This window comes from Euleptes europaea, chromosome 3, assembly GCF_029931775.1.
Source record: "Euleptes europaea isolate rEulEur1 chromosome 3, rEulEur1.hap1, whole genome shotgun sequence".
Lineage (NCBI taxonomy): Eukaryota > Metazoa > Chordata > Lepidosauria > Squamata > Sphaerodactylidae > Euleptes > Euleptes europaea.
In genome coordinates this window covers 32,769,656-32,779,353 of record NC_079314.1, presented here as the reverse complement: position 1 = coordinate 32,779,353, position 9,698 = coordinate 32,769,656, and positions in this window count along the sequence as shown.

Below are 9,698 nucleotides of genomic sequence, written 5' to 3'. Positions count from 1 at the left end.
CGTCAAGTCGCTTCCAACTCATGGTGACCCTATGAATGAAAGTCCTCCAAAATGTCCTATCTTTGACAGCCTTGCTCAGATCTTGCAAATTGAAGGCTGTGGCTTCCTTTATTGAGTCAATCCATCTCTTGTTGGGTCTTCCTCTTTTCCTGCTGCCCTCAACTTTTCCTATCATGACGGTCTTTTCCAGTGACTCTTGTCGTCTCATGACGTGACCAAAATACGATAGCCTCAGTTTAGTCATATAGGTTTGCTGCCCTCTAAAGGCCTCTTGTAGCCATGCAGCTTCAGTTTTGCTTTGGGCCTTTTGTGGTGGTGGAAAGTGCTCATTGGGCCTTTTGTGGTGGTGGAAAGGGCTCAAGTCACAGCCCACTGATGGCAACCTTTTTTGAGGTTTATGGAATCTCTGCCTTGCTGGAACGAATACAGGTGGGCTTCAGATGAAGGTGGCCAGAGGTGAATGATTCGTGCCCCATGCAACTGTTCTGTGGTTAGTGTAGCTTGTTCATTTGATCCTTCTGAACTATTTCCCTTCTTGCTGCATCTGATCACATTTAGCCAACACAAGCCAGCCATTAAAGTAAGGAAGATGTAGATTGGCCTCCATTTCAGTTCTGCTTCTGTGAGCAAATAGAGTATAGAATCATAGAACTGTAAGGAACCTCCAGGATCACCTTGTCCATCTCCCTGCACAATGCAGGAAATTCACAACTACCCCCCACTCCATACCCAGAAGAGGCAAAACAAAAACAAAAACCCCACTCCAGAATCCCTGGCCAATCTGGCCTGGAGGAAAATTACTTCCTGACCTTAAAGTGGCTATCAGCATTTCTCTGGGCATGTAAGAAAGGGCCACAAGATCCAAACACTGACACAACCCTTCCTGCCCTCCCTCTCATGATCTGCCTAAGTTCACAGAATCAGCATTGCTGTCAGATGGCCATCCAGCCTCTGCTTAAAAACCTCCAAAGGAGGAGAGCCCACCACCTCCCGAGGAAGTCTGTTACTTTGAGGAACCACTCTTCTGCTACTTGGGCTATAAGCAGCAGGCATCTGCCACTTGGGATCCAGTGAAGTGCACGTGTATAATAGTCCCTCAAAGTGTTGGGCTCTTACAATTTTTTGTTCTCAATTTCATTTCAAATCAATGGGCCACTTCAGGTGGGAGGCATAGCTTCCCGGAAATCAGTCTGGAGGAAAGTATGGTGTGACTAGAAGAAGAGTTGGTTTTTATATGCCGACTTTCTCTACCACTTAAGGAGGAATCAAACCGGCTTACAATCTCTTTCCCCTCCCCTCAACAGACACCCTGTGAAGTAGGTGAGGCTAAGAGGATGTGACTAGCCCAAGGTCACCCAGCTGGTCCCTCTTTGCCACTGGTGGGAGGTTTTGGGGGCGGAGCCTGAGGAGGGCAGGGTTTTGGGAGGGGAGGGACATAGAGTCCAGTGGCCAAAGCAGCCATTTTCTCCAGGTGAACTGATCTCTATCGGCTGGAGATCAGTTGTAATAGCAGGAGATCTCAAGCTAGTACCTGGAGATTGGCAACCCTAGGTGTGACTTGTATAACAGAAATGTGCAGGTTTGTTCAGGAGGGATGTGGAATAACGAATGCATTGTAACGTACTAGTGTGGCCACTGGACATTGCTAGGAACATAGAATAACAACTGGGAGTTGAAAAGATCTGGTGGTCAAGGATTTTTTTTTAATGGTTCAATCGATCTATTTTTGTTTTAAAATATAGCCTAACAAGGCAGAAATTTTGGCACACAGTATTAAATATAGATTGGCAGCATAACTGAAGATGCTAAATACAGAACAGAAAAGCCAATTATTGACAAAGCTGTCACGCTGTGTAGTTTTAAATCAGAGTGTCTGCAACAGCACATTCACTCAGGTTCACAAAATCGTCTCAGATTTTTCTGGCTGCCCCAAAGAGATGGCCTCTTTATATATAATCTACTTGTCTTGGCTATTAAATGAAAAGGTTTTTTCCTTTTTTCCCCTTTTTTTTTTGGCCGAGTCATCCTGAAATATTGTTATAGCTGGCAGGTCAGATAAAAACCTATTGCTATGACACAAATTAAATGTCCAGTTTTGTGTACAGTCCTGCTGTGCAAACCTGATAGCTACTAGCATATAGTAGATTCAAGCACCCGAGGAACAGTATGTGGAGTAGCCCACCGTTTCCTGCAAACGGAGAAGAGGAAACAACCTCCATGGTATAGTAGCATTCTGTGCTCTCTCCCTTTGAATTCTAAAGTGGTTAGGGTGTGCTCCAAATTGCTCCTCAGAAGCTCACTGCTCAGTAGCATGAACCAACCCTCCTCTGTAGTCTGGGGTAACTGCTGGCATTTTATATACAATTCCCAGGGAGCCCAGGGGAGTCCTAGATACACACCTGCATCTAGACCGGCAGCTGCATCTTCATTTCTTCCATTACAGTTCATGACTTTCACTCCTATGGATGCTTCCTCTGCAAGATAGAATTCATGCCCAAAAGTGCTTTACAGCGAATTTTTCCTACGTTTCTATTCCTGTAGCTTTGCACAAGATTCCCAACTGTTAAATTGTGGTTTGAATTTCTAAATATTTCAGCATTTTATTTTATTTTTTGTTAATGAGCTCTGCAGCGCAGCAGTTTAAACAAGTGCAATCAAGGAGAGGAAATAGCAGTCATTACTGTTCGATTCTAAAATTGGAGAAGGGAGGAGGAGCAGCCCAGCAGAATTCCAATTCGGGGAACCACGTGCAGAAACAGGATGGGCTGGGCCAGTTGGAGGCAGCCTTCTCGTTTGGGCTGCTGTCAGTTGAGACGTGACCTCTTCTGAAGAGGTGAGAACAGGGGGCTGTTCTCGTGTCCCTGATATACAGTGATGAGGGCTTGCGGAAAATCACGTCAAGACTGCAATTAAAGAACTACAAATGTGCAGCTGGTGATGCTAGGGCGGGGGCCTTTGTGTGGTGTGGAGGCATGAGAGCAATCCTGCTGAAAGATACCAAAGGCCTCACTGAGTCCAATATTGTTCCCAACAGTGACCAGTTTCTTTTGGGATGTTCCCATGTATGTCATGATGGGGAAAAGAGAAAGAGAGTCACTCTGTTTTGCCAGCAGCCACTAGTAAACTCATGGGGTCTCTGGAAACAGAAGAAGAGTTGGGATTTATACCCTACTTTGCTTTAAGGAGTCTCAAAACAGCTTACAATCACAAACCCTTCCTCTTCCCCCCAACAGACACCTTGGGAGGTTGGTGGAGCTGAGAGAACAGTGACTGACCCAAGGTCACCCAGAAGGCTTTACGTGGAGGAGTGGGGAAAGCAATCCGGTTCACCAGATTAGAGTCTGCTACTCATGTGGACGAGTGGGGAATCGAACCTGGTTCTCTAGATTAGAGTCTGCCGCTCATGTGGAGGAATGGGGAATCAAACCCGGTTCTCCAGATTAGAGTCTGCCACTCAATTAGGAAAGCAGGATTAGATTTAGATGAAGGAGTGAAAATTGGAGGGAGGAACATTAATAATTTGAGATATGCCGATGACACTACATTATTGGCAGAAAATAGTGAAGATTTGAAACAACTACTGCTGAAAGTTAAAAGAGAAAGTGCCAAAGCAGAACTGCAGCTGAACATCAAGAAAACAAAAGTAATGACTACAGGAGAATTACACAACTTTAAGGTTGACAATCAGGGAATTGAAATTGTTCAAGACTTTCTTGGTTCCACCATCAACCAAAAGGGAGACTGCAGCCAAGAAATTAGAAGGAGATTGAGACTGGGAAGGGCAGCCATGAAGGAGCTAGAAAAGATTTTGAAGTGTAAGGATGTGACTCTGGCCACCAAGACTAGATTAATTCATGCCATCATATTCCCTATTACTATGTATGGGTGTGAAAGCTGGACAATGAAGAAAGCTGATAGGAAGAAAATAGATTCCTTTGAAATGTGGTGTTGGAGGAGAGTGTTGCGGATTCCGTGGACTGCCAAAAAAACAATCAGTGGGTTATAGATCAAATCAAGCCTGAACTGACCCTAGAAGCTAAAATGACTAAACTGAGGCTGTCGTATTTTGGTCACGTCATGAGACGACAAGAGTCACTGGAAAAGACCGTCATGATAGGAAAAGTTGAGGGCAGCAGCAAAAGAGGAAGACCTAACAAGAGATGGATTGACTCAATAAAGGAAGCCACAGCCTTCAATTTGCAAGATCTGAGCAAGGCTGTCAAAGAAAGGACATTTTGGAGGACTTCCATTCATAGGGTCGCTATGAGTCGGAAGCGACTTGACGGCACTTAACACACACACACACACACTCATGTGGAGGAGTGGGGAATCAAACCCGGTTCTCCAGATCAGAGTCTGCCACTCGTGGAGGAATGGTGAATCAAACCTGGCTCTCCAGATTAGGGTCTGCTACTCATGTGGAGGAATGGGGAATCAAACCCGGTTCTCCGCTCTTAAATCACTACACCACGTTGCATCAAGTTGGTAGCTATGGATGGGGGCACTTTTAACATGGTGTCAGTCAATTGTGTTGTGGTGCCTCTGTGGCTCCCACAAGACACATCTATTTTGATGATGGGATTTTTCCTAGCCAAGTACATTTTAAAAAAAATACATGGACAGAAATAAATCTGTACTACATTTTCTAGTTTATTAGGCCACTTGGCCTTGTGTGGGGAGATGGTGAATGTTAAAGAGAGAAAAAAGAACTAGAATGTTATAGGACTGAGCTTGAGGACTTGAGTGTCTGCGTGGGTCTTCTTAATGGTCTCCAAATGAGGGGGGGTAGTGGTGTAAGTATACACTTTCTAGGGGTCCCCTTAGAACTCCCATCCCTAATATTTTCTTCAGCTCTTGCCGTAGCAGAGGATGGGGTGGGGCCGTAGGGTTGCCGGCCTCCAGGAAATCATGGAATTACAACTGCTGTCCAGACTACAGAGAACCGATCAGTTCCCCTGGATAAAATGGTGGTTTTGGAGGTGGAATATATGATATGATGCCCCACTGAAATCTCTCCTCTCCCCAAATCTCCAAGAATTTCTCAACCCCTGGAGTTGGCAACCATAGGTGGGGGGGGAATGGTGGAGGCAACAGCATGCTTTTCTATGAAAGCTCAGGGTCTGAGTGGCAGAAAATGGGAGGCAAGACACGTTTTTGTTTAACCGGGCAGAATGACATCATTTTACTGCCCCCCTCCTGTTGACTCTTCTAGAAGAAGAAGAGTTGTTTTGTATATGCCGGCTTTCTCTACCACTTAAGAATAAACCAGCGTACAATCACCTTCCCTCCCCCTCCCCACAAGAGACACCCTGTGAGGTAGGTGGGGCTGAGAGAGCTCAGTGACTAGCCCAAGGTCACCCATCTGGCTTCATGTGTAGGAGTGGGGAAACAAATCCAGTTCACCAGATTAGCCTCTGCCGCTCATGTGGAGGAGTGGGGAATCAAACCCGGTTCTCCAGATCAGACTCCATCGCTCCAAACCACCGTTCTTAACCACTACACCACACTGGCTCCCTCATCCTTCCTTTGCAGTGGGCATCTGCCAAATGAGAAGGGATGGGAGCAAGTGTGGAAGGCTCTCTTGCCAGGAATGTAAGAATTCCTCTCTTCTGGAACTCCATGTAGCCCCTGCTGTCTTTGGGGATTGTTACCTGGGCAGGGCCCTCCTGAACATCCCGCCTATCTGGTTATCAGAAGTACTGTACAGGATGGCTTGTATCCTACCCCACCACTCAGCTAAACCTTGCTCCAGCCTACCTAAGGTACCTTTTTCTAACTTGGCATCAGTAGGGATCATTCACGACCTCCCAACTCCAGTCTGTCTCAGTCCTGACAGATCCCTCTATCAGGAGAGTGAAGCAGATTTCATCCCAAAACTGTGTTGGAAGTCAGGTGGGGTGAATCCAGCCATCCTCCAATTTAAGTGAACCCAGCCATTCTCCAACTTAAGAGGCACATGTTCCAATGGACAAGCCGCTTAAGAGGAAGGAAGTCTCCTTCGATTGGGGGAAGGCTTCAAACGTGAGCTGAAAGGAAAGGAGAGGGACAAATATTTTAAGAAATGGTTCAACTTTGTGCAGTGGAGTGGTAGGATAGGGGCAGGATCCACCCCAATCTGTGTAATTCTGAAAGGTTTGCATGAGGGAGCGCTGTGTTGCTGGGTATAGATAGCACCATAGGGAGAAGGTGACTGCATCTCTGCTTAAAGCAAAGGCTGCTTGGAGAGGACTGTTGCCAATGGAGTTCCAAGTTGCAAGCTTGGGCTTGAAGCTTCCTGTCTCGGAAGTGAGCCTTTGAGATTGGCAGTGTTGCCAAAATTACACTTCATTTAGCCAGTAACCTCTTTCAGGACTACTGCAAAGTAAAGTGAGAGCCAGAAGGTCTTAGAAGTCACACTGAAGCCTTCTTCCCTTCCCTAAACTCAGATGTGTGAGGACTGTTTTTGGTTATTCCATGATGAGCAGAAAGACTCAGGAGGACTAGAAATTTTCTTTACATCTCAACTTCCCTGCCACTAGGTCTCCCGTACTATTAAGCTCTGCTATGAACTGGCCCACAAACTCTTCCTAGGACACTCCATGTCACAGAACTGTTTTTGCATCCTTGCCTGGAAGGAGAGGGCTGGATTCCTCTCTTCCTGAGTGCTACAGAGCAGCCACCTGGGCTAAACCTGCCCCCTTTGCAAGGTGCTATGCCCTTAATGTCAGAGGCAGAGCAGATGCATCTTTGGCAAGGCCAGGGTTCATCGTTCTAGATCAGGGGTGGGGAACGTCAGGCCCAGGGGCCATATAAGGCCAGCAAAATCATTTGGTCTGGCTTTTGTGGGTCCTGGCAGATCTCTAGCTCAGAAGGATCTAAGGCTGGTGATTTGCCCCCTCCCGTGGACAGGAATAGCCTCTATTCAAGGCGGATGTGAGTGTTTTGTCGAGAAAAGGAACCTTTTTCCCCCCTTGCGGAAGAGTCCTTAGCTATGGAGCTGCTAGGACCGCCCAAGAAACTGTATTAACCCTTTCCCACCCAGGCCATGGAGAAATATATTCCCTCTGTACTACAAGAGGGCTGGGGGCGGAAGTGGCGACAATGGAGGGGTTAAAGGGGGCAGGGCCAGAATGCATGCGGGGGGGTGCAACAGATCATCCTGTGCCACCAGGTGGCCGAGTGCGCCACCGGTTGGATGCCTGCCTGCTTGCCCACCCTGGGGGGGGGGTGTCATCTGGAGCAGCTGCCTGCTTGGGGCTTAGTCGGCTAATTTTTAAGTTGATAATTTTGTATGGCCCGCGAATGATGTTATAAATATCCAAATAGCCCTGGCAGAAAAAAGGTTTCCCAACCCCTGTCCTAGATTTATTCACCTCCAGTTAGGTCAGCTTGCTAGACTACACCCATTAGTCTGAGACACAGAGGGCTGCAAAGATGTAAAAACAGGTGACTGTTGTTCTTTGAGTGGTCATCTGAGCATTCATGTGATCCACCCACCAGCTTGCTACAGCCTAACTTTACATTTGGAAGGAACTGAGCAGGAAGGCACAGCTCTTCCCCATCAGGCAAGCGCAATCTGATCTTACATCGCGGAAGTGGAGGTTTTTCCACGGAAAAGCCAGCTCTAGATGGTTTCCAATCACTGCTCTGCACAGCCACAAAGCCCGTCATTGTGAAAGCACAGCTGGCCACGCAAAGAACAGTGCCAGGCAAGAAACCTGTTTTTGTCCAGCACCAGCTCAATCCATTCCCACCCCTTTCTCCCTCACTTCTGGTTTAGAAGCCCAGTGCAAAAGCAATCTGAATGTTGTTATCTGGATGTGCTCAAGAAGTTGCCAGGCAGGCTAGACCAAGCCAACGTGCTTCCAGCTGAGTGTCCTCCCTCTGATAGTAACCACTGAGTATTTTGTTAGAGGAGAAGAAAGGATGTGGCATGTGAATACCTGCCTGGGCCCACCACCTTCCTCTTTGATGGACTTCCTGGATATTTTCCTAAGCTTGGCAATACATTCCATAAACCCAGACATTCTGTTGATGCACACTGAGAATGATATCTCCGTCATTCTAAAAAATGTGTAGATCTATGGTATCTAACCGCATAAGGCCCTGATTTGGTGCTGTGTGTGTATGTGTTGTTTTTCTGTGGTTTAATTTATGTAGGAAGCCATTTGGGGTGGTTGATCTTTTGGATGGCAGGTTTAGCCTAGGATGATTCGTCCTGATTTTGATGCTGGATCTCTGTTTTCTGATGTGCAAAGTGAAGAGCTGGCATCCTCTTTTGGCTTCCAAACAGGCTTTTATTTAATCAGGGCGATGGCTCACTGACATTCTTAGAAATTGGAATGTAGCAGACACCTGCCTGTTAGAAGAGCTGATACTCAATCCATTGTGGCCAGGAGGACCAAAAGATGCCAGGCTTTGGGACTCAAATCAGAAAAGGAGGAGAGAGTTAAAGTCTTCTGATCTGGCAGGCAAAGGCCATTTATGCTGGGTCAATTTTGATGCTCGCTTAAAGCTCTTTTTTTAAATGCGACCTTTAAAATGCCTAACAGTCCCTACGCAAAAGGAGAAATTCCACCCCCACTTGCCTGCTCCTTCGTTTGCATAGCCATTAGCAACCGCCGTTTGCATAGCAAACGAGCGGCTGTGATTTTGCATGCTTCCTTGAGGGGATTCTTCGAGGCAGGAGCAAACACAAAAGGTTGCGTTAAAGGGGCTCTTAAAAAATGCGAAGCAGGTAGGTGCCGGCTTCGCAATCACTTCCTGAATGAGGGTTCAGTGTGAAAAACTAAAAAAAAAAAATACGCGGGGCACTTTAGCCTGGAACGCGCTTCTAATTACCAAGTATAAATGGCCAAAGAGAAGCCTTGGGGGCTGCAGGCAGACTTTTTTGGGGTAGCTGATGCTTCCTTAAGACTGTCAATGGCCTGTCTTTGCGCATGTTCAAGTGGGCCCATTGGTGAACATATATTATAAAAAGAAAATTGCCAGCAGCTTCTTCTCACAAATACACCAACCATGTGATTCTACCCTGGAACTTCAATCCAGGTGGGAAAATGGGGAGTATGAAACTCTGTACACTTCAGCTTTCCCAAGTGTTTTAATGGGAGATGCTATCAGCTGGGCCCTGTAGAAGTGTCTTGTTTATCTCTCCGGCAGGCTGTTCTGCTGACTTGACCTACGGCTTTTGCTAATCACAATGCATATTTTACGGGCATACATTCCAAAATCCTTCCTTTTTAAAGTTTTCCTCCCATTCTTAAATGATGAGCAGCATTTCTTGCATGGCGCTGCCCTTTGGGCATATTAGAACATTTTGCTTGATCAGTGTGTAAAAAAGAAGAACTGGCTATCAAGTCATAACTGAGCTACGGCGACCCCTTCCACGTGGCATTCCAGGCAAGAGGCAAGCAGAGGCGGTTTGCCATTGCCTCCTCTATGCATAGGGTTGCCAACCTCCAGGTGGTGGCTGGAGATCTCCTGCTATTACAACTGGTCTCCAGGCAACAGAGATCAGTTCCCCTGGAGAAAATGGCCTCTTTGGCCATGGGACTCTACGGCATCGAAGTCCCTCCCCTCTCTAAACCCCGCCCTCTTCAGTCTCCACCCCCAAAATCTCCAGGAATTTCCCAACCCAGAGCTGGCAACCCTATCTATGCAGCAACCTCTTCCATGGCAGTCTCCCATCCAAGCACTCACTGTTGGCTGACCCTGCCAAC